Below are 21,877 nucleotides of genomic sequence, written 5' to 3'. Positions count from 1 at the left end.
CCTGGAGTCCGTGTGTGTGTGTGTGAGAGACGGGAAGCCCAGCAGAAAGCAGTGAGGGGAAGGGTCACTAGGGTCTGAGCAGCTCACGCAGGGTTGGCTCAGCTGGCGATTCTCATGGACACTGTTGGGGCAGCAAAGAGTGAAATGACAGTGCAAGCAAATAGCCACCCCTGCACAGCCTGCAGGAAAGGGTAGCGCACAAAGGGTTAGTGTCTGGGCTGGCTTCAGACTTGGGTCCCTCTGCCCTGGAGGGAGCATGAGTTGGTGGATACCAGCTGGCTGCTCCTATGCCCAACTTCCCCTGTCTAGGATGGCACCAGAGGCCTCCTGAAAGGGAGTGAGGCCAGACCTTCACTGGTGGGAGCAGCCTGCTGCCATGAGGCCCTTACCCAGCTGGGCCTCCCCTCTGTACTGAGGGACAATCCGGGAAGGGTCAGGCATGTCCATGCAGAACAGCCTGTGCCTTCAAGCAGCTGGACCAAGTGGGTAGGGTGGCAGGTCAGGGCTGGGACCTCTGCTTTGGCTGTGACAGGCCATGGCACACTCTATACGAGGATGAAATTAGCGGGGGGGGCATAAAACAAATAATGACCAGACAGCAGCAAGCTGGTTCATGTTGCTCTGGACCCCCAGAGTCCTGGGAGGGGATGAAACCAGGACCCTTAGTTTTGGAAGCCTCTATTGGAGCCCCTGGATAATGGGGTAGCTCCTGCTAGGAGTCACCCCCACCTCAGCCTGCTGGCAGCAGCTCTGCTGGGCACAGGGTCCCCTGAAGCAGCAGGGCACAGGGCTGGGGGAGGGTGATTGTATGCTCCCTGAAGTGGCAGGATACTCTTGGTGGGTGTCTGGCTGGAGTCCTTGGACTCCTCATGAGCTGTTCATCTGAGTGGGTTGCTCAGCACTCGGTGTAGAAACTGGGAGCAGAGCTGATTCCCCAGCACAGCTAAAGTACCTGGAGCTATTTCTGCTTCTCCCCACTGGGCTGCTTTGACCTAGGGGGTGTGAGGTGGCACATCTACAGTGACTGGGTCTCATTGCCCTTTACAGTGGGCAGCTGGCTTAGGAGCCAGTCACCTCGCCCTGGCAGTGTGTGGCAGGCTCTTCTGCCCTTGGGTCACTGCTCTGTGGTGGTTGGGACTTGCCCAACTGTGAGAAGCTGCAGAGTTAATGCTGCTGCAGTCAGAATGGGCTGCTCAGAGCAGACCCAGGAGGGCCACTGTGGGCAGTACGGCTGGTTGCTCTGGCTCTGCTGTGGAGCTGGGAGCAGCCTGCTCTGCACTGTTGAAAGCAGCAGCTTGGGCTCAGGTAGAGTGGAGTCTGATTCACTAGTTAATGTCCTAGCCAGGGCAGCAGGAGATGTAGCACTTCAGCTCTGCATGTCCTGTCTGTCACTGTACAATGGAGTTGATAGTGACCCTGGTGAGGGCCTGGCCCAGCATGGGCAGGGCTCTGCTCAGAAGGGCAGCCCCAGCCATTGTTGGGGAGCGGAAGGTTAATATTAGCAGAGCTGCTGCCCACACCCCAGCTCTGGTGGGAGCAAGGCTTGCATTGTAGTCAGGGCAGGCCCAGCTCCCTGCCACGAGCTTGCTTCAATCAGCGCATGTACTGCCTGGAGCTGAGGGCTGCCTCTCCCATCATCTGTCTGGGAGCCCAGAGTTCCTAGCACTTGGTGAGAACAAACTGGGCCCACACCCTCATAACCCTACCCCCAGCAGGCAGGCAGCCCCTTGGCCCTACTCAGCCACAGGCAGTGGAGCCAGCCCCCACCTACCCACTATGGCTCAGGCCTCCCAAAAGACAGGCAGGTGCTGGGCCTTACCCTAGCCATGCTGCAGGGTATCAAGCACTGTGGGAATTGCAAGCTATCACTTTAAGACTGGGGTGGTGGGGGTGCCTGGTCCTGCTTGCAGGCTCATGAGCAGAGTCAGTCTAAAAAGAGTCAACTTGAAGCAAGATGGGGGGAGTTGTGCTTCACTGCCTTCCGCCCTCTGATGAACAGGAGTGGTTATCAGGGGGACCCTGGCACAAACTGGCAGCCTGGGTTCTCTATCTTCTACAGGCTGGGTGTGGAGGTCCGAATTGTAGGAAGCAAAGTGGTTTGCAAGTTGTAACACTCCCAGAAGAGCGTTTGCCTTGATTCAATCTGTCTGCATGCACACTGCAAAGTAATGCTAGGCAGCACCTGGCCATGCTGGAATGTCCCTGATCCCTCAGCCAGGCACAGTGAACACACCAAACTCCCATGGGACATGCCATAAGCACACAGTTCACTCCCCTGAGAGACTGGGCAGGGGGCCCCATGCTCAGACACACTGGACACATTCTGGGGCCTTTACAAGCAGCAGTGAACATGCCTTCAACACCCTGGGCTGCAGGCCCTGAGGAGCTGTAGTCACTGCACCCTCCTGCTGGCACACTTTGTGCTAGCTCATTGTAGATTCTGATACCAAAGGCATTTGCAGCCCTCTCAAACCACAGGCTCAGGCTGAATATGGAGTCACCTCCCAGAACAAATATTTACACTCTGTTGCTGCTGTGTTGCCTGAACAACTGATCAGCCTGGGCCAGGCTCCCTGCAGCCATCAGCCAAAATCTGTCTGAGCAGGAACCCCTGCTGGAAGGTTCTCTCTGTAGGTGCCTGGGCAAGGCCACCCCTAGGACTGGTGTAGTCTGGTCCCAGGCATGGTGCTGAAGAAGAGGACAGCCATGGAGAAGGCCTGCTCCAGGTCAGCACTGTTATACCACGACACTCTGGTTGCAGCTGCTGTGGCCTGGCAACCAGCAGTACCTGCACCAGGCAGGCCTGTTGCTGAGCTGTGGCTCAGGCAGGATGTGAGCATGCTGCCCTGCCCCTGTTGTCATTTATATCAGTGCCAAGGGCCTGCAAAGCACCACCCTGCTGCCCTGGCAGTGCTTTGCATGGGTTTGAATGCCTGCACATAGTGTGGGTGGAGGGCTCAATGGAGCAGGGGTGTGGCCCAGGGGGTGGGGGTGAGCCCCAGGCCCCCCTCTGAGATGCAGGGGAGTAGAGAGCCAGGCCTGGGAGTGGGGCAGCTCCTCCCTTCACTTTGAATCTTGACTCCAGGGACTCATGCCAACATGGGGCTTGTGCTGCAGCGTCTGGGCTGGCTGACTATACCCCCATGTGCGAGTGTGTGCTGGGGGGGGCAGGCTCAGATACGGCCCCATGCTGCAGCAGAGAAGGGGGATGGCCAGAAGCAGTGCCAGGGTTTTTGCCGCACTAGACGGCAGCGCTCCTCTGAGCATTCGGCGGCGGGGTTCCTTCCACTCCGCAGCTTCAGGGCACTTCAGCAGCAGGTCCTGGAGCGAGTGATGGACCTGCTGCCGAATTTCCACCAAAGACCCAGAGCAGAAGGACCCCCGGCTGCCAAATTTCCACCGAGGGTGGCAAAATGCCACCCTGCAAATCCTGCCACCCTAGTTGCCTAGTGGAAGCACCAGCCCTGGTAATGGCAAGGGGCACAGCAGGGTTTGTACCATTTTTATAACTTTGAACCCAGCACCATTGGACCAGGTCCGTCTCTCGTGTGGATGCAGCTGTCTTGCGGTGAAGGGCCATATGCTGGTGCTATTCCTCTGCAGCATACGCTCGGCCAGTAGGTCTCTTTAGTCTAGTCTAACTAAGTCCACATGGGGGCTATGCCGATTTCACTCAGTAACACACACACCCCACCTGCGATCACGCCAGCCCTATGGAACCAGGGTGCAGGCCTGTCCTGAGACTGATGGGCCCTTGCTCCAGCCTTGGAGAGGGGGCAGAGAGCAGGGAGGAAAAACCCGGCTGGGATGAGGGGTGATAGTGGAAGGGAACAGAAACCTGCAGGGTCACAGCAGCAGGACAGGCACAGAGCTGACCCCCTCCTTGCAGGCTCCCCTGGCTGAAGTGAGACCCCCCCCCCAACTTCAGAACCAGGTCAGGGTGGGGGCAGAGCAGGAGGGCAGCATGAACTACACAGGGTGGGGGTAGTGTGAGGACAGGGCAGAGTGTTTGCACTCAGGGTGTGTCTGTTTGCTCTGCTGTCATTGGTGCACATCAGCTCACCTATGCACACTGGCCAGACAAGGAGACCGGCTCCTAATCCTGTCTAGATAGCCACTGGTCAGCTGTGAACCAACTTTCAGGCTGGGTGTGAGGCTGGGAGCAGCGGGAGCAGCGCAAGGAGGTGACACGATATCCCAGTGAGTCATTTCCCTTCATTCACGTAGTGGAAAATCATTGTCAAGGGGCTGTGTCCAGGGCGGGCCCTCAGATCAGAGGCACTTGAGCGTATCGGAGCGAATGAGACATTCCCAGTGCAGAATGTGGGGGTGGGGAGCTGAAGGAGGATATAAAAGGACACAGCTCCAGTTTACATGTGTGTGCTCGTGTGTGTACACACCGTGACCCAGCATTCTCCCAAGACTGATATTCCCACCTCCATAGGGCGGTCAGGTTTCCTCATCCCCTGCAGTCAAGAACCAGCTCTGCCTCTTGGCAAGGGGCAGTGGGACAAACCCCTGTTTTCAGTTGTGCTGGATCTGGCATTACCTTGTGGTCCCCCTGGCTACCTCTACACTGCAATAAAAGACCCACTGCAAGGTTATAGCTGGCCCGAGTCAGCTGACTCAGGCCTGCAGAGCTATAAAATTGCAGTGATGATGTTTGGCCTAGGGGCTCTAGACCCACAGTGGGGCAGGGTCTCAAAGCCCAGGAGTTCACCTAATAGCTACGCTGTATAACCATTCCCCCTCAGCACAGCACCACTGCACTGGCTAGAGGAAAAGCTATCTCTGCACAGCCGGTGCTTCAGGCTGAGCTGCCTTTCCAGGAATGCTGCACTGTTATAATAATTGGGAATACAATAAAACCAAAACCATTACAATAATTGGGTACATTGACAAATAAAATGAGGCCTAAGTTTGATGCTGCAATAGCCATCAAACAATAAAAGTTACTGAGGTCAGGACCTCCTTAAGCACACACAACAAATAAGACTTTGTAGGAGGACCACAGTTGTCATGCAAGGTTAAGCTGATTTGGATTTAAACTAACATTTAGTTACTAAAATGTTGCAGAATCCCCTATTTTTAACAGTTGTTCTCAAGAGGTTTCTGGGGACCTGAAAGATGGGGCCCTACAATTATGGGCCAAGGCCTTACAGGTTATGGGGGCTCCCCAAGAACTACCCTTTAGGGCTTGGGGAAGTAGAACCAGGGAGCACAGAGGAAAGTATGGAATTAAGAATACAAGCAAATGTAACCTAACAAAAAATAAACCTGATGCACTGGGGAGCAAAGTCTTTTGGACACAAGTGGTGACTGATAAGTTGGATGGACATGGGGGAAAGTGGAGAGAGGAAAAAGACATTTGCCACGTCTAGTGTCGTATTCCTCTTTTTATGGACCTAGCGCTAGCACAGGACACCACTAGAGACAGACACAGAACATGCAACACAGAACACTGAACACAAACTTTTTCGCAACACTATAACCATGGTATTTTATAACTCTTCAGCTGGTACCAGCTCTCCTGATGTTCTGGTTCAGAGTCTGAAAGATAGAAGCTTAGAAGCAAATTAGCACAGTGCTCCCACATGGCAAACCCTGCTCAGTCTCTGCCACAGTGTGTTCGGTACTTGGGGTTGCACAAATGCTAATTAAGTGGTGCATTTCTTTGAGTTTAAATTTTTTTATTTTAAAATCCCCAGCCACTTTGCCATGGCCTGGAGGTCTGAGGCAGAAGCAGACACTGTTTTACTGTTGCAATGGCATTCTGGCCTTGGGAGGAGGAATCTACCCAAATATCCCTCTTCCCAATCGCCAGAGAGGTCCCAAAACTCTACCCCTTCTGGGGTCTCAAATCTCCTGATGTTACTGCTGCTGTAAGATTTGAGAGTGCTGTTTTAACTCTCTGTACCCAACCTTAAGGGCATCTAACTGGGTTTGGGTACTACATACATTTTCATTTCTCTGCTTTTGCAGCAGAGGCTTGTAAATCTTGGTGCAGTTTCTTGTTTTTATTTCTACATTCTGCCAATTGAAGGAATACCTCATTACAGGTTTTCCATAGAAGCCAAACTGTGGCTGCTTCCTTTTTCATCGGAGTTGAGGGTTTATATATTAATAAGTAACTAGCCAATTTGTTGTTTTGGGTTTTTTTTTAAAGGATATTTTTAGACAGTGTTTTCTTAGCAACAACCAACCACAACAAAACCAAATTGATAACTATCAAGCACTATAACCCCTAATCCCTAAAAGAGCAGCTTGCAGCTTCTGAAAGAGCAGTTTCCCTTTTTAACTCCTGGAAGAGCAACTTTACCTTTTTAACTCCTGAAGGAGCAATTTAACCCTCTCTGGGCCAGAGGGAGAGACACTAAGTCTCCCTCTCGGTACCTCCAGACTACCCGCCATATCGGCGGGTTAAAATCAATTGCTCGGGGATCGATATATCGCATCTAATCTAGACGCGATATATCGATCCCCGAGCGCGCTTATATCGATTCCGGAACTCCATCAACCCCAACGGAGTTCCGGAATCAACAGGGGGAGCCGCGAACATCGATCCTGCGCCGTGTGGACGGGTGAGTAATCCGATCTTAGATATTCGACTTCAGCTACGTTATTCACGTAGCTGAAGTTGCGTATCTAAGATCGATTTCCCCCCCCTAGTGTGGACCAGCCCTCTGTATCATTCAGCCTACTACCACCGAGGGTTCATACACCAACTATAAAAATCCTTCCTAGATCGGAGTGAGAAACACTAAGTTCTCCTCTTTAGCTCAGTCTTGCTATGGCTGAGGGTGTATGCACCTCGGATTTTTCAGTTTGGAACAAGGATCTCTAGGTCCTCCTCCTGTTGCCCGGCCTTACTATGACCGGGGGTATACCCACCTCCAATTATTTCCCCCCAGCAGTCCGGGGTGGAGAGAGGGATGCTAAACCTCTCCCCGTTTTTTCAGCCCTGCTATGACTGAGGGTGTGTACACCTTTTACTCATAAAAAAATTCTCAGTGCATAGTATTTTACTATTTGAATAAGATTCACACCTAAACTCCTATTTCCTTCAGAGTTTGTGGTTAATTAACTGAAAGTTTACAATCTTTTTTCTTTAGTGCCAGGCTTACTAAAGCTGGTGGTGTGCACACCAGTTTTTATAAAAACTGAATTCTATGCTTGCTTTCCCTTTGCATTCTCCACCAATAATGTCTGCATCTTCAGCCGGTGGTGTTTGAACTCTATTTCATCAGGACAGGCTGGGGCTGGAGGTTGATTCCATCATCCATACATACCTCAGTCACACATCTAAACTAAACTAAGGCCTGGTCTACATTACGTGTTTAAACTGAATTTAGCAGCGTTAAACCGATTTAACCCTGCCACCCGTCCACACAATGAGGCCCTTTATATCGATATAAAGGGCTCTTTAAACTGGTTTCTGTACTCCTCCCCGATGAGAGGAGTAGCACTGAAATCGGTATTACCATGTCAGATTAGGGTTAATGTGGCCGCAAATCGACGGTATTGGCCTCCAGGCGCTATCCCACAGTGCACCATTGTGACCGCTCTAGAAAGCAATCTGAACTCGGATGCACTGGCCAGGTAGACAGGAAAAGTCCCGCAAACATTTGAATTTCATTTCCTGTTTGCCCAGCGTGGAGCCCTAATCAGCATGGGTGGCGATGCAGTCCCAAATCCAAAAAGAGCTCCAGCATGGACCATACGGGAGATACTGAATCTGATCGCTGTATGGGGAGACAAATCTGTTCTATCAGAGCTCTGTTACAGAGGACGAAATGACAAAGCATTTGAAAAAATCTCCAGGCTATGATAGACAGAGGCCACAGCAGGGACTCAGCACAGTGCTGCGTGACAAGCATAACGGAAAGCCAAAGACTCAAATGGACGCTCATGGAGGGAGTGGGGACTGAGGACTCCAGCTATCCCACAGTCCCTGCAGTCTCCAAAAAACATTTGCATTCTTGGCTGAGCTCTCAATGCCTGAAGGGTCAAAAACATTGTCCAGGGTATATCTCGTCAATTTACCTCCCCCTCCCCCCCCCCATGAAAGAAAAGGGAAAAAAATCGTTTCTTGCCATTTTTCAATGTCACCGTATGTCTACCGCATGCTGCTGGTAGATGTGGTGCTGCGGCACTGAACAGCAGTATCCCTTCCCCTTCCTTTCCTGATGGCAGATGGTACAAAATGGTGGAAAACTGTCATCAGCCTGTGAGTGCTCCTGGCTGGCCTCAGTGAGGTTGGTCTGGGGCACCTGGGTAAAAATGGGAATGATTCCCTGTCGTTCCTGGCAGATGGTACAAAATGCTGTGTAACCATCCTTATAGCAGCTGGAGCCTGAGCTCGATCAGCCCCCCCGCCATTTCATGTCTACAGAAAAGATTCTGTACTCCCTGGACTATCATAGCAGTGGGAGGCTGTGCTCCTCTCCCCGCCACCCTTTAATGTCCTGCCTGGACTATCATAGCAGCTGGAGGCTGCCTCCCTCTCATTTTATCTCACTAAAAAGTCAGTGTTTCTTATTCCTGCATTCTTTATTACTTCATCACACAAATGGAGGGACACTGCCATGTAGCCCAGGAAGGTTGGGGGAGGAGGAAAGCAACGGATGGGATTGTTGCAGGGGCACCCCCTAGAACGGCATGCAGCTCATGATTTCTGCAGAATCTCTGGGGCTCTGACACGGAGCGGCTGTGCTCTCTGGCTGTCTAGTAGACTTGCCCCATATTCTAGGCAGGACTGACTATTTTTAGACAAAACATAAAGAAGGAAATGACCTGGAGAATCATTCCCATTTTTGTCCATGTACCCCTAGCCAACCTCAGCGAGGCCAGCAAGGAGCACCCATGACAGCAGCAGATGGTACAAAATGACTGATAACCATCATCTCATCACCAATTTACAATGGCAGATGGTGCAATAAGGATGGTAACCGTCTCTGCTACCTTGTGAAGGCAAATAAATGCTGCTGTGTAGCCCTGCAATACCACCTCTGTCAGCAGCATCCAGTACACATACGGTGACAGTGACAAAAGGCAAAACGGGCTCCATGGTTGCCATGCTATGGCGTCTGCCAGGGCAATCCAGAGAAAAAAGGCACGAAATGATTGTCTGCCATTGCTTTCACGGAGGAAGGATTGAATGACGACATTTATCCAGAATCACCCGCTACGCTGTTTTTGCCCCATCATGCATTGAGATTTCAACCCAGAATTCCAATGGGCACGGGAGACTGTGGGAACTATGGGATAGCTATGGAATAGCTACCCACAGTGCAACGCTCCAGAAATCGACGCTAGCCTCGGACCATGGACGCACACCACCGAATTAATGTGCTTAGTGTGGCCGCATGCACTCGACTTTACACAATCTGTTTTACAAAACCGGTTTATGTAAAATCGGAATAATCCCGTAGTGTAGACATACCCTAATAAGAGGACAGCAGGATTTGCAAAAATGAAGGCTGGAGGAAGCCTTTACAAAATGGAGTGAGCGTTTTAAAATGGGGTTTGTATTACAATATGGCAAACAATGCACAGAAGTTACAATATAGACAAGTGTAGTGGATGGCAAACAGGAAACAGAAGTTACAATGTAGGCAAGTGTAACAAATGGTGAACAGAAGTTACAGTACTGAAACAGTGCAAGTCTCAGTGATTTAAGCAGGAATTGGACTGATAGTGAAACTTACGAAGGCAGCTGACTGAACAGCTCTGGCTCTTAACAAGCATCTTCACTGTCAATTAGCCAGCTATTGGGGTAACCGGTTTTATGAATGAATGTTGTTTCATTCATAAAACTTTACTTATGAAGGTCCATTAATAAAGTGAACAATTAAAACAATTTCATTCATCAGTTCTACAGTGCTGGCCTCAGTCACTGACCTGACTGGCCTCATTAGGCCACCCCTGTCTCTTTGGCACATTCAGCAAAGCATAGGCTGGGATGCCCAGGGAACAAGAGCTTGTTGTGGGTCACAGTGCCCCTCCGTGGTCTCACAGACTGGGGGACACAAGGAATACCCCCTTACTCTGGGGTGAACATGCCTGACTGCCCCACTGCTGGACAAGCTTGCTGACCGGGGGTGGGGGGGTCTCATGTTGGGGCACTTTGCAAGAAGGTGAAGAAGAGGGGATGGAGTCATCTTCTTGTGGGGAGAGCTCAGCCTGTTTATCCCCAGCATTTGATGGGTTAACAGTGCACCCTATTCCCTCTTGAGAGCTGGCTGTCAGCACAGGGGCTCTAGAGTACGCAGCCAGAGCACAGAAGCCAGAGTCTCTGGCACAGGCCCTAATTCACCCATTGCAATGTACCTGCCCCTTATGCCTGTGATATGTTCAAGGAGGCAGACACCAGCTAAGGCCATGCAAGACCCAAGGAGTTAAAGAGAGACCAGGCAGCTGTTTGTCTGGGACCCTATGATCCAATTGTTTGGGAAGAGCCTCCACTTCCCCTTGGAACTAAAACTCCATTTTGTTTTCAACCTGCTTCTAGGGTGTGAACTTCATAAGACTCTCCAGAACCAAATGCCATGGCCCTGCCCCAACCCAGAGCATTGCACCCCATCCCCCCAGGAGCCAGGGAACCTCGACTATGCACATTTATGAGGCATCACCCAGGAACTGAATTCCCTAATCCAGGAGTGGGCAAATTTTTGGCCCAAAGGCCACACCTGGGAACAGAAATTGTACAGTGGGCCATGAATGCTGACAAAAGTGGGGTTGGAGTGCTGGTCGGGGAGTGAGGGCACTGGTTGGGGGTGTGGTCTCTGGGGTGGGCCCAGAAATGAGGAGTTCAGGGTGTGAGAGGGGGCTCCGGGCTGGGCAGATAGGGTGCGGGGGGGAAGTGCAGGCTCAGGGAATGAGGAGTTTGGGGTGTAGGAGGGTGCTCTGGCCTGGGACTATAGGGTTCTGGAGGGTGGGAGGGGGATCAGGACTGGGTAGGGGGTTGGGGTGTGGGAAGGGGTGCAGTCTCTGGTTGGGGGTGTGGTCTCAGGAGTAGGGACAGAAATGAGTTCAGGGTGCAGGATGGGGCTCCAGGCTCAGGGATATGGTGTGAGGTGTTTGTGCAGGCTTTGGGGATGAGGAGTTTGGGGTGCAGGAGTGTTCTCCAGGCTGGGATTGAGGGATTTGGAGGGCAGGAGGGGGATCAGGCTGGGGCAGGAGGTTAGGGTGCAGGGGGAGGCTCAGGGTGCAGGCTCAGGGCGGAGCTTGCTTCAAGCAGCTCCCAGAAACAGCGGCATGTCCCTTCCCTAGTTCCTATGTGGAGGCCCAGCCAGGTGGCTCTGCACGCTGCCCCGTCCGCAGGCATCGCCCCTGCAGCTCCCATTGGCTGTGATTCCCAGCCAATGGGAGCTGTGGGGGCAACATTTGGGGTAGGGGCAGTGTGCAGAGCGGAACCCTCAGCTGCCTCTACGTGCATGAGCTGGAGTGGGGCCATGCCGCTGCTTCCTTGAGCCGCATGGAGCAGCCCTCGACCCTGCTCCCTGGCTGAAGCAGGGCAAGCCCCAGACCTTGCTCCCCAGTGGGAGCTCAAGGGCTGGATTAAAATGGCTGAGGGGACCACAGTTTGCCCACCCCTGCCCTAGCCTCTGCACTTTTCATAAATATCAGGGCCAGAAGGGACCATTGTGGCCTCCTGGATACCACAGGCCATAGAATTTCCCCAGAATAATTCCCAGAGCAAAGCTTTTAGAAGAACATTCAATCTTGATTGAAAAGTTTGTCGGTGATGGATAATCCACCATGACCCTTGATAAGTTGTTCCAATGTCTCAGTTAAAAGTGTACATCTTAGTTCCAGTCTGAATTTGTATAGCTTCAATTTCCAGCCATTGGGTTGTGTTAGATTAGGGGTGAGCAAACTTTTTGACGTGAGGGCCACATCTGGGTATGGAAATTGTATGGCAGGCCATGAATGCTCATGAAATTGGGGATTGGGGTGGAGATGGGGGTGAGGGCTCCGGCTGGAGGTGTGGGTTCTGGGGTGGGTCCAGAAATGAGAAGTTCAGTGTGCGGGAAGGGGCTCTGGGCTGGAGCAAGGGGTTGGGGTGTGAGGGGGTGGGTGAGGGCTCTGGCTTGGGGTGTGGGCTCTGGGGTGGGGCTGAGGATGAGGGTTTGTGCTGCAGGAGGGGGCTCTGGGCTGGGACCAAGGGGTTCAGAGGGCAGGAGGGGGATCAGGGCTGGAGTAGGGGATTGGGGCATGGGAGGGGGTCAGGGGTGCAGGTTGTGCGTGGTGCTTACCTCAAGCAGCTCCCAGAAGCAGTGGCATGTCCCCACTCCGGCTCCTGTGCAGAGGCGCAGCCAGGCAACTCTACACACTGTCCCATCCTCAGGCACTACCCCTGCAGCTCCCATTGGCCGTGTTTCCTGATCAATAGGAGCTGCAGGGGTGGTGCTTGGAGTTGGGGCAGTTTGAGGAGCCCCTTGGCTGCCTCTACATGTAGGAACCAGAGGGGGGACATGCCACTGCTTCCAGGAGCCGCATGGAGACACAGTACACGCTGAGTGGGGCAAGCCCTCAACCCTCTCCCTGACAGGAGCTTGAGGGCTGAGTTAAAATGCCTGAAGGGCCAGATGTGGCCCCCTGGCCATAGGTTGCCCAACCCGTGTTACACCTTTCTTGGCTAGACTGAAGCCCGGTGTCAAATATTTGTCCCCATTGAGGTTCTTATAGATTGTAACCAAGTCACCCCAGAACCTTCCTCTTGTTAATTAAGCAGCTGAGCTGGGAGTGGAGCCTGGGTTGCGTGTGCTGGAGAATGTGGATTTCCAGCCCAGCCGCAGCCCTGCTCCATCAGCCAGACCCTGTCACAGACCAGAACAGCTCACTTAGGGGGTTGGGATGTTGCAATCAGGACAGAAGGTAGCAGCAGCAAGGCCCCAGCACAGCTGTTTCATGCAAGGAGAGTGAAGTCTGCTCCAGGCAGGCTCTGTTCACACTGGGAACACGATCTAGGCTCCTTCCTCTCTTACCTCTGGCCGCTTCCCTGCCCCTGAGAGGAAAGGTAGGCTTCCTGCTGCTGATGTGTGCCATAAGTGTGGGGAGCTCTCTGCAAGGTGGGTCTGAGTAGTTGTGCTGCTAAGCTCTCGGTAACCTAGCACAGGTAGCGCTGACATCTCTGCAGGCCTGGCAGGACAGAGAAAATGCATCTTGAAGGTCCCATAGTCTTCTCCCTGAAGGGGAGGTGTGGTGGGGGTGTGATTTGAACCCAGACAAGGAACTTAATCACAAGACCATCCTCTCTCCTTAGACACATCAACTCTCCAGGATCCAGAGCCTACTCTGCCACCCCCCGTTTCTAGATATTTGTTTGGATTCCTGAAGCCTTTAGGGTTCAGGTGCTGGCCCCCTCCTACCCATCTCCCTCTCCCCCAATATGCCTACGAGACCCAGCAGTGATACCATCTGCATGAGTAAGATCAGCTGAGGCACTTGGGCTAACAGCCCCCAAGTGCAGATGCAAGGATTTGGGGATTAAACATTCTTAGGGTGCCTGCTCTCCAGGGCCAGCTTAACTTTTTGTGGGCCCCCATAGGGAACGATTTTATAAGATAGCAGAGCACCACAGGAGTTGTCTTTCATACAGCGGCACAGGTTTTATTTACAATATATACAAGTTTAAGTTGCGGATGGAGGTGGCTGCCACTAGGGCTCCAGCCATGGTAGCCCTAGAGCAGCAGTTCTCAAACTGTGGGTCGGAATCCCAAAGTGGGTTGCGACCCTGTTTTAATGGGGTTGCCAGGGCTGGTGTTAGACTTGCTGGGGCCCGGGGCTGAAGCCAAAGTCCAAGTCCCACCACCCAGAATGGAAGCTGAAGCCAGAAGGATTTGGCCCTGGGTGGTGGGGCTCAGGTTACCCCCCCTCAAGCTTTGCCCCCAACCCTGCAGGGTGGTGGGGCTTAGGCTTCAGCCGTGCTACCCAGGGTGACAGTGCTCAGGCTTCAGTCCCCCTTCCCGGCATAGGTGCCGACTTCCCCTTTGCCTGATGGGTGCTCAACCGCCTCCTCCTCCCACACCCGGCCCTGACCTGCCTCTTCCCGCCCCACTCCCATTCCACCCCCTTTCCCCAAGTGCCTGCACCTACCCCACCTCTTCTCCGCCTCCTCCCCTGAGCGCACCACATCCTCACTCCTCCCCCTCCCTCCCAGAAAGTCCAAAGCGCCACCAAACAGCTGTTAGGTGACAGGAAGCACTGGGAGGGTGGGGGAGGAGTGGGGACGCAGCGTACTTGAGGGAGGAGGTGGTGAGGAGGGGTTGGGGGGAGCTTGGCTGCCAGTGGATGCTAAGCACCCGCTAATTTTTCCCCAGGGGTGCTCCAGCCCCGGAGCACCCATGGAGTTGGCGCCTATGCTTCTCATGGTCCTGCAGTAATGTTTGTTGTCAGAAGGGGGTCGCAGTGCAAACAAATTTGAGAACCCCAGCCCTAGAGCAAAAAGCACATACACAAGTGTACATCAAATCCATTATAAAAGAAAAAAATACAAAATAAAACACAGCGAGTAACAAAAGCCAAAGCAGCGAAAACACCAGCCATGTGCTGCTGTCACTAAAAGGGAGCCTTCACATTTCTCATCTGAACTACCAGGGCTTGAATTACGTTTTTGTATGAAATTGGGGCAGATTTAAAACATTTTAAAAATAAAATGAATGAAAAAAACTTTAATACATTTTATTTACAGCATCATTATTCATATTGGTCTTGTCAGTCAGGCAGAGAGACGTAGAGACTAGGATCTGGACTAACTGTGCCCCCAAGACCATGGCAACTCTCCAAATCCACATTCCGTCCCGCGAGGGTTACCTCGTGCAACCAGCACTCACTGGTTGGCGTGCGCATCCACCAGGCCACAGGCGGAGACTTTCAGCTTTTCCCAGGAATGCTCCACGGTGGGCGGGTGGGGCCCATCGAACAGCTGATCAGCAGGTAGCTGGTGGGTGCTTAGCACCCACTATTTTTCAAGCACCAGGTGCCACGCCCTGACCAGCATGGTCTGGGACCCCTGTTTGCCCCGCTGCTTGGTTTGGACTCTGCATTCAAGTAACGGCAGGGCCAGGGTGGATGCAGCGGGGGGAGCCATGTGCTCGGTGCCCTCCTGCCAGCACTGCCCTGGGTTGGGCGGGGGCCATGCGATCTGTGCACAGGCGACATGGAGGAGCCCAGCCATCTGTACAGCAGCCAGAAAGCCTTGACTAGGGCCTGCTGAGCCACTGGGTGGGTATGAGCCACTGAGGGGAGAGAAGGCCAGACAAACCACACCACTTCCTGCTCACTGCCTCTGCGCAGTCTGGGCCTGCTGTGGCAAAGCCCCTGTGCTCCCCTGAGCCCTTCAGTCAGTGTGAGGCATTGACATGCTCCAGCTTCAGCTGAGAGACAGACAGACAGACAGATTGTCTGTCTGTCTGTCTGACATCACCTGGCTCCCCCTAGCCTCTCCCTTACTGCCCTCACCACACATCTGACCAAACCTTCCCCTCCTACCACCCAGCGCCAGAGAGAGCTGTGAGTAGTCAGGGGAGGGATTACAGACCCCTTCCTGAGCATGGGCATTGCTGCTCTCCCAAAAAACCTGTGTTTGCCACCCTTCAGCTCTTGCTGTAGCTCTCTCTACAGGCTCTCACCTCACAGAATGGCTGGTGTGGGAGAGAATCCCACAACCCTCTTCTCCAGGGGCAGCTCCAGGCACCAGCACAGCAAGCGTGTGCCTGGGGAGGCAAGCCGGGGGGCGGGGGGAGCACGGTGTGCCAGTCGCTGTGAGGGTGGCAGTCTGGCAGCCCTTGGTGGTGTTTTTGCGGGAGGTCTGCTGGTCCCGCGGCTTTGGCGGCAAGTACGCCAAAGGCGTGGGACTGGCAGATCACCCACAGAACCACCGCCGAAGCCATGTGACCGGCGGACCTCCTGCAGAAAAGCCGCCAAAGGCTGCCTGACTGCCATGCTTGGGGTGGCAAAAAACACAGAGCCGCCTCTGCTTGTCTCAACCACTGAGGTGAAGGGGAATCTCCTGTAGAAGCCACCCATTGTAGCCTCTCTTTTCAAGTGGACACACATTTTCAAATCTGTCCTGCAAAAGGCAGCATTGCATGCAGCCTAGGGAGCCCTCAGGGAGCAGCCAGGCATCTTGGTAACCAAAGCTGCTCAGAGGCTGTTTCCTGCCAGGGCTCTTGCACTCTGGAAGTTAACGTCACAGCCTGAAATGCCTGAAGCGCAGGGACCCTGTTCCACACCACACCCACAACGTGGGGATGCAGTTCAGCCCCGTGCAGAGGCTGGGGGCTGCAAGGGCATCATGCAGGCAAGCTTCTCCTTGGCCAGGCCGAACCCAAACAGCTGCTGGCACTTGACACAGGGAAAGACACCGCTTTACAGCTTTCACTGTAAATACACGGAGGTGTTTGTAATGAGAGCCCCTGTTCAAAGAGAGAGCAAGGAGTCCAGGCTGGAGGTGGAAGTGGGATGGCCAGTGATTCACTGGGGAACATGCTGAGTGAGGGAAGGGGTTCTCTGGAGTGCAAATCACTGTCCCCTCTTTTCCATTATCCCTGATTATTTGGGTCCTACAGGCAGGGTCAGGGTCAGGGCCTCGTCCCCTTGTTTCCCCATTCTTTCCCCCTCCACACACAGTTGCCCCTCGCCTGCAGGCCCAGGGCCTGGACAGAAGGGGAACCCTGCCTGGTGTGGCAGCGGAGAAGAAACCCTTTGGATAGTAAACACAAAGTACTATACTGAATCAGTGGCTTTGTATGCAGGAACTTGAGAAAGCTACTCGTAGCCACAAGACTACATCCCCAGGTAAAGATAATACATCCAACAATGTTTAAAACTCTCTCTGAAAGCAGTTTGAGGGTTGTCTTGGAATTCTATAACATCATATGGAAAAAAAGGAGTAATGGAAACATGCAGCAGTAATTCCAATGCGAAAACCAGGCAAAGTAGCCACAAAAGTGGATGCCTATAGACCAATTACCCGCAGGTCCTGTCTGGGTAAAATTACACAGAGAGAGAATGGTGAATGAAAGATTGGTTGCCTATTTGGAAAACAATGGCATAAGGTTGTAGCAGAGGAAGATGTACCATTGATCCCATTGTTTAATTAGGTATAAGGCACAAAGATTTCACGAGAGTGGTCTTTCTAGATATTGAAAAGGCACAGGACATGCTGTTGTACAAAACAGATGGTCTAGAACAGGGGTGGCCAACCTGAGCCTGAGAAGGAACCAGAATTTACCAATGAATATTGCCAAACAGCCACAGTAATATATGAGCAGCCCCCCATCTGCTACCCCACTCCAGCCCCCAGTGCCTCCCACCCTCTGGCAGCCCTGCCAATCAGTGCCTCCTCCTTCTCCCTCCCCACACCGTCTGCATGCCACAATCTGGTGAGGAGGGGGGAAGAGCGAGGACATGGCAGGCTCGGGGAAAGAGGCAGGGGCCTTGGGAAAAGGGGTGTAGTGGTGGCAGGACCTGGGGCACAGCAGGGCGTTGACCAGTTAGCATCCCACAGCACATTGGAAAGTTAGCGTCTGTAGCTCCTGCCTCAGAGTCAGCATCTATGCAAGGAACTTCCGCATATTAACTTCCGAAAAGCCGCATGAGGCTCCGGAGCCACAGGTTGGCCACCCCTGGTCTAGAGATACAGGGAAGAATGTATGGGTAGATTAGAGAGACAAGGTGGGTGAGGTAATATCGTTTGTTGGACCAACTTCTGTTGGTGAAAGAGACAAGCTTTTGAGCTACATTGAGCTCTTCTTCAGGTCTGGGTGGATAAGAAACGTTTTGAGTAAAAGGACCATGCAGGTGAGAGTTGGGAAAGTTATATCTAATGTACTGTGACAGGGTCAGGCCAGATGGCTACAGGAGCGTGTTAGAAGGCAGATATAGTAGTCCCAGATTAAGTAGAACCCTTTTCCCTGGGTAAGGTAACAGGGGCAGTTCTAGAACAAGCAGGAACTTGCTGGAAGCAATTAAGGCAGGCAGGCTAATTAGGACACCTGGAGCCAATTATGAAGAAACTACTAGAATCAATTAGGACAGGCTGGCTAATCAGGGCACTTGAGTTTAAAAAGGACCTCACTTCAGTTTGTAGTGTGCATGTGAGGAGCTGGGAGCAAGAGGCACTAGGAGTAGGAAGGTATATTACTGGAGGATTGAAGAGTATGAGCATTATCAGACACCAGGAGAAAGGTCCTGTGGTGAGGATAAAGAAAGTGTGGGGAGGAGGCCATGGGGAAGTAGCGCAGGGAGTTGTAGCTGTTGCGCAGCTGTTCCAGGAGGCATTCAAGATAGCTGCAGTCCACAGGGCCCTGGGCTGGAACCCAGAGTAGAGGGTGGGCCCAGGTTCCCCACAAACCTCCCAACTCCTGATCAGACACATGAGGAATAGACCTGGACTGTGGGTTCTACCAGAGGGGAAGGTCTCTGGGCTGTTCCCTGACCCACATGGTGAATCTCTGAGGCAAACAAATCCACCAATAAGTGCAGGATCCACCAAGATAGAGGAGGAACTTTGTCACAGTACATAACGTTAAAAAATGGTACACCACAGGGAAGTGTTATCAGCCCGATATTTAATATTATGATAAATGATCTCCCAAAATGAACAAGTACTGGCATAAGTGTCATTTCAACAAGGACAAGTGCAGAGTCCTGCACTTAGGATGGAAGAATCCCATTCACTGTTACAGGCTAGAGACCGAATGGCTAGGAAGCAGTTCTGCAGAAAAGGACATAGGGGTTACAGTGGACACGAAGCTGGATATTAGTCAACAGTATGCCCTTGTTGCCAAGAAGGCTAATGGCATTTTGGGCTGTATAAGTGGGGGCATTGCCAGTAGATTGAGGGATGTGATCATTCCCCTCTATTTGACATTGGTGAGGCCTCATCTGGAGCACTGTATCCAGTTTTGGGCCCCACACTACAAGAAGGATATGGAAAAATTGGGAAGAGTCCAGCAGAGGGCAACAAAAATGATTAGGGGGCTGAAGCACATGACTTATGAGGAGAGGCTGAGGGAACTGGGATTGTTTAGTCTGCAGAAGAGAAGAATGAGGGGGGATTTGATAGCTGCTTTCAACTACCTGAAAGGGGGTTCCAAAGAGGATGGATCTAGACTGTTCTCAGTGGTACCTGATGACAGAACAAGGAGTAATGGTCTCAAGTTGCAGTGGGGGAGGTTTAGGTTGGATACTAGGAAAAACTTTTTCACTCAGAGTGGTGAAGCACTGGAATGGGTTACCTAGGGAGGTGGTGGAATCTCCTTCCTTAGAGGTTTTTAAGGTCAGGCTTGACAAAGCCCTGGCTGGGATGATTTAGTTAGTTGGGACTTGGTCCTGCTTTGAGCAGGGGGTTGGATTAGATGACCTCCTGAGGTCCCTTCCAACCCTGATATTCTATGATTCTGTTTACAGATGATTGATTGTGCTCTGTTGGCATGGCAGAAAAGAGAATCAAAGTGTTACAAGAATGCCTGGGGTTTGAAGGTCTCCATTGCTAAAAGCAAAGGACTGATCTTTACAAGAAAGGAAAGTTATAAAGGAATGTAAACTGCACCTGTATGGAGAACAAATATCATTAAAAGGTTTAAATTCATATGAGGGTAATATTTGATACTAAATTACTTTGGAATGATCATATAGCTGATGTTAAAGATAAATATATAGGAAAGATTAACCTATATAAGAGTCTTGATGGGACTAACCGGAGGGTGGATAAGAAAACACTGCTGAGGGTATATAGAGCCTTAATCTGAGCAGTTATTGACTATGGCTGCCCAGGTTTTGGGTCAGCATCAAAATCAGAATTTAAAAAATGAGCTTTAATTCAAGCCCAGGCACTACGAATTGCATGTAGCACATCTATTATAGCATCTATATGCGAACTATGGATAGCTTCTAGTGAAATGCAAGTTCCACTGAGAATGAAACTACCAGAACTAACTTTTTGGGCCAGAATTAATGGGAATAGCAATGTCAGGATGAAACAAATATATCAGGATTGTGGGGAATTTCATAGGCAAAAGACGCAAACTGACGGCAAAGAATAAAAAATTAAGTACATCAGAAGCAGGAAGCCTGCCAATCAGTGGTGCCATGGGATGTACAAGGTGCTAAAGGTGCACTCAAAGGAAGACAAGGCTGTCGCAGAGAAGCGACAATATGATATTCACCCAAGAGTTCTGAAGGAACTCAAATATGAAATTGCAGAATTACCATGTAACCTATCACTTAAATTAGCTTCTGTATCAGATGACTGGAGGATAGCTAATGCAACGCCAAGTATTAGAAAAGGCTCCAGAGGAGACCCTGGCAATTAAAAGCCCATAAGTCTAACTTCAGTACCAGGCAGATTGGCTGAAACTATAGTAAAGTACAGAATTATAAGATGCACAGGTAACCACAATATGTTGGGGAACAATCAATATGGCTTTTGTAATGGGAAATCACACCTTACCAATCTATGGGTACGTCTACAGTACAAAATTAATTTGAACTTATTTTATTCGAATATTCAGAAGTGATTTTAATACATTTGGTGTTGTGTCCCCACTAAAGCACGTGAATTCGGCAGAGTGTGTCCACAGTACTAAGGCTAGCATCAAATGTGGGAGTGGTGCAGTGTGGGAAGCTATCCCACAGTTCCTGCAGTCTGTGCTACCCATTGGAATTGTGGGTTAAGCTCCCAGTGCATGATGGAGCAAAAACATTCTTGCGGGTGTTTCTGGGTGTGTGCCATCACTCGCTCCTCCCTCCGTGAAAGTTACGGCAGATGCCATACTACCAGCAGATGGTGCAGCACGGTGCACCGTCTGTCTCCTGGTACTATGAATCCACCTCGCATGTCCTCTCGTCTTTCTATCTATCTACTCTTTCATCTAACATTTCCCACCTTTTTTCGGCCATTGTGAACAGAGCCGCACAGCTTCCACCACTTTTTCCATGTTGTCTGTCCTGGGCTCCTGTGGAAACTACAGACGGCAACCATTTACCACCTTTTATTGGCCATCTTGAACTGATTACCCAGGCAGGTGCCATAGTGTGCCAAGCATGGAGCCCGCTCAGATCGACGCTGCAGTTTGACCATTGTAAATATCTCACACATTATCCAGCAGTACGTGCAGTACCTGCAAAACCGGGTGAGGAAGTGGTGACAACACAATTGCTATATTGCTGAGGACATGGAAACAGACATTCCTAGAAGCACGGCATGTGGCAATTGGGAGATCATGGTGGCATTGGGCCTGGTTCATGCTGTGGAACACCCAGGGGCGGCTCCAGCACGCCAAAAGCATGATTGGGGCGGCATGCCATGGGCGGCTCTCTGCCGGTCACTGAGAGAGCGGAACCCACATCAGGACCGGCGCTAGGGTTTTGAGCGCCCTAGGCAGACAGCAATTTCGCCGCCCCGCACGCTGGTCCTGCGGCTCCGGTGGAGCTGCCGCAGTGGTGTCTGCGGGAGGTCCACCAGAGCCGCGCGAGCAGCCGACCGTCCGCAGGCACGACTGCGGCAGCTCCACGGGAACTGCCTGCCGCCCCCTCCGGACACCCTGGACTGCCGGCTGCCGCAGCGGTGCCCTGACCCAGGGTCAGTGCGCCTCCGCGGCAGCTGGCAGCCCAGGGTTTCCCTGGGCCAGGGGACCCCCACCCCTGGGATGTCGGCTGCCAGGGCGGCGCACTGACCCAGGGAACCCCCTGGACTGCCGCGGGGCGCCCTGACCCAGGGGACACCCTGGGCTGCCAGCTGCCGCCGGCAGCTCAGACTCCCTCTCTGTCTCAGCAGCAGCGGCTGCTCAACCATTTAAAAAAAAATGGGGGGGCACTTTTTGGCGCCCTCAAATCTCGGCGCCCTAGGCAACCGCCTAGTCCGCCT

The sequence above is a fragment of the Gopherus evgoodei genome, chromosome 24 (genome assembly GCF_007399415.2).
Source record: "Gopherus evgoodei ecotype Sinaloan lineage chromosome 24, rGopEvg1_v1.p, whole genome shotgun sequence".
NCBI classification, from domain to species: Eukaryota; Metazoa; Chordata; order Testudines; family Testudinidae; genus Gopherus; species Gopherus evgoodei.
The sequence above is the reverse complement of the archived record's forward strand: the minus strand, read 5'-3'. Positions refer to the sequence as shown.